This window comes from Urtica dioica, chromosome 2 (genome assembly GCF_054948205.1).
Source record: "Urtica dioica subsp. dioica isolate 48M chromosome 2, U.dioica_male_clone48M_v1_H2, whole genome shotgun sequence".
Lineage (NCBI taxonomy): Eukaryota > Viridiplantae > Streptophyta > Magnoliopsida > Rosales > Urticaceae > Urtica > Urtica dioica.
The window spans coordinates 41,818,613-41,822,368 of NC_142757.1; positions in this window are offsets into that span (position 1 = coordinate 41,818,613).

Consider the following 3,756-nt stretch of genomic DNA (forward strand, 5'->3'; position numbering starts at 1 on the left):
TTGAGTTAGCGACAGCTCCACTATTATCACAATAAAGGGTCATGGGCTCGTCGACGTTTGGAACAATTTCCAAATACTTAAGGAATTTTCTAAGCCATACAGCCTCTTTGGATGCTTCACAAGCAGCCACATATTCTGCTTCCATTGTGGAGTCAGCAATGCAAGATTGCTTAATACTTCTCCACACAACAGCTCCACCATTAAGGATGAACACAGATCCCGAAGTGGATTTCCTGGAATCCTTATCCGCTTGAAAATCGGAGTCAGTATATCCCGTCATAGTCAGGTCAGTACCTGAGTATGTAAGCATCAAGTTCCTAGTTCTTCGAAGATACTTAAGAACATGCTTAACAGCAATCCAGTGCTCGGGTCCAGGGTTGGATTGGAAACGGCTAACTACGCCAACGGCGAAACAGATGTCAGGTCTTATGCAAAGCATAGCATACATGAGGCTTCCTACGGCAGAGGCGTAAGGAATTTTCCTCATGTCTTCAATCTCTTGTGCAGTCTTGGGAGACTGGTCCTTAGAGAGTGAGACTCCATGCCTAAAGGGTGTTTGGCCCTTCTTGGAGTCTTGCATCGAGAAGTGATCCATCACCTTATCAATATAAGATGCTTGAGAGAGCGACAGGGTCCGGTTTTTCCTATCTCGAAAGATTTGGATTCCCAGAATGTACGCGGCTTCTCCTAGATCCTTCATATCGAATTGCTTTGCCAGCCAGACCTTAACCTCAGATAACTTACCCACGTCATTACCAATGAGTAGTATATCATCGACATATAGCACCAGAAACACAACTTTGCCTTCGTGTATTAACTTGTAAACACAAGGCTCATCTATTGACTGTTCAAAGCCGAAGCTTTTCACAGTTTCATCGAATCTGATATTCCATGACGTAGATGCTTGCTTTAATCCATAAATGGACTTAAGCAACTCACAAACCTTGGTCTCTTGACCTTCTTCCACGAAACCGTCTGGTTGAGCCATGTAAATGCGCTCGTCAAGATTGCCATTCAGGAAGGCCGTCTTGACATCCATTTGCCAGATCTCATAGTCGAGAGCTGCAGCTATGGATAGGAGTATGCGGATGGATTTAAGCATCGCAACTGGCGAGAAGGTTTCTTCATAGTCAATCCCTTCTTGTTGGGTATAATCCTTCGCCACAAGTCGTGCTTTGAACGTCTCGACGTTTCCATCAGGACCCATTTTCTTCTTGTATATCCACTTACACCCTACGGGTTTAATCCCTTCAGGAAGGTCTACAAGTTTCCAGACTTTGTTGACATACATCGAGTGCATTTCAACTTTCATGGCGTCAAGCCAAAGGTTTGATTCAGAACAAGCCATCGCTTGGCTATAGGAAACAGGATCATCCATGTCAGAGACAGCTACAAGAGAGTCTCCATAAGACATGTACCTGTCAGGCTTTTGAGTAGCCCTCCCACTACGTCGAAGTACTACTTGACGAGATTCTGATGAGTTAGGTTGTGTTTCAGTTGGGGTAAGAACATTTCTTACAGATGAGGTAGAAGCTTCTTCACCCAACTTTTCTTCAAGCACAATTTTGCTTCTAGGTTTTGCATCCTTCATAAAGTCCTCCTCAAGGAAACGAGCATTCGTGCTAACGAAAGTCTTATCATCCTCGAGACTATAGAAGGTAAAACCCTTGGTTTCCTTTGGATATCCAACGAACAGACACAATTCTGACCTACTAGCCAACTTGCTAGTCTTTTTCCTTAGCACGTGTGCAGGGTAACCCCAAATTTTGATGCGACCAAGATTCACTTTACGGCCAGTCCATCGTTCATAAGGAGTACCAGGAACCGTCTTGGACGGAACTTGGTTCAGAATATAAGCGGCTGTTTCGAGGGCGTATCCCCAAAAGGAAAGAGGGAGTGATAAGTAACTCATCATTGATCTAACCATCTTCATAAGAGTTCGGTTTCTTCTCTCTGACATTCCGTTTTGTTGAGGTGTGCCAGGTGCGGTAAGCTGAGAAGCGATACCTTCTTCTTTAAGAAAGTCATCGAACTCTCCAGACATATACTCACCACCTCGATCAAATCGAAGGGTTTTGATCACTTTGCCAGTTTGCTTTTCCACTAAAGCCCTAAAGACCTTAAATACGTTAAAGGTCTCGGATTTGTGTTTGAGCAAATAGACAAACCCATATCGTGAGTAATCATCGGTGAAGGTAACGAAGTATTCGTAGCCTCCACGTGCCTGTTGGTTGAGCGAACCACATACATCAGAATGTACTAGTTCCAACAACTCAGTGGCTCTTCGACCCTTATCGGAGAAAGGTCGCTTAGTCATTTTTCCTTCTATGCAGGATTCACAAGTAGGTAGTGAACCTATTGCAGAGTCTTGGAGTGAACCGTCCCTCACAAGTCTCTTAATCTTATCTAGACTGATATGACCAAGTCTTAAGTGCCATAGGTATGTTGATTTTGTTAGATCGGAGGATTTAGAAAGTTTGATCCTCTTTGACTCCCTAATTAGATCATTATCTATTTCGGTGTCTAAAAGAGAAGGTTGAGTGGGATAGATATAAAAAAGACCATTCTTCATACATGCATCAGTGACAAAAGAATTAGAAAAAGAAATACGAATTCCATTCTTTATAAACTTTAAATAATAATTTTGCTCTAAAAGTTGAGCAACAGATATTAAGTTTTTCCCAAAGGAAGGAACATAATAAACATTATTCAAATTTAAAGTGCGATCTTCAAAAGATAGCATCACGGATCCCACAGTCTTCGCAGACACCACGCTCCCATCATCCCACTTGAAGCAGAAGTCGCCATCCTCTAAACTTTTGCTTTTCCTAAAACCAGTTAAGGAGCAGCAAATATGGTTAGTAGCAGCGGAGTCAATAATCCACGATGATACATTATCAGCTACTAAACAAGCTTCAGTAATAAGTACAATACCTTTTACTTTGGTTTTGAGGTAGGCAGGACAATTCCTACGCCAGTGACCAGGCTCATTGCAATGGTGGCATTTGTCGTTAGACTTATCCACCTTCGGAGCCCTTGGCGCCTTCTTCTTCGTTTGAACCTTAGGTTGGTTCTTCTTCTCGGCCTTGCGAGGTCTCTTCTTAGATCCAGAGGTGGAGGCAGTAGCATGTACCTCTCCTTGAGCCCTCTTTTTCTTAGTGAGTGCCTCAGCGGTTTGAAGTTCCTTCATGAGCTCGGTAACAGTGTACTCTAGCTTGTTCATGGAATAATTCAACTTGAAGGTATCAAAGGTTTCGGGGAGAGTTTCCAAGATCATATCTATTTTAGTCTCCCCATCAATCTCGGATCCAAGGATCTCCATTTCGTTTAGATAGCTAATGATCAGCATCATATGATCTCTAACGGGAGTCCCAGCCTTCATGCAACAGTTCATTAACTGTCGGACCGCTTGTTGCCTAGCTTGACGTCCTTGCCCTCCAAACATCTCATGGAGATTGTAGAGCATATCGGTGGCAGTTTCGTAATCACGATGTTGTTGTTGCAACACATTGTTCATTGATTCCAAAATATAGCATCTCGCAATCTCATCGGATCGAATCCAGGCCGCCAGGGCGTCTTTTTCCTCTTGCGTCGAATCTTCATTCGTTTGAGGACATGGGGTGATGAGAACCCATTTGTGCTTGTCGACAGTAAGGACTATGTCGAGGTTACGTTTCCCGTCGACGTAATTGTCGCCTTCGAGTTTATTCGAGGAAAGAATTGTTGAGAGAGGGTTGAGAGACATATTGCCTATAA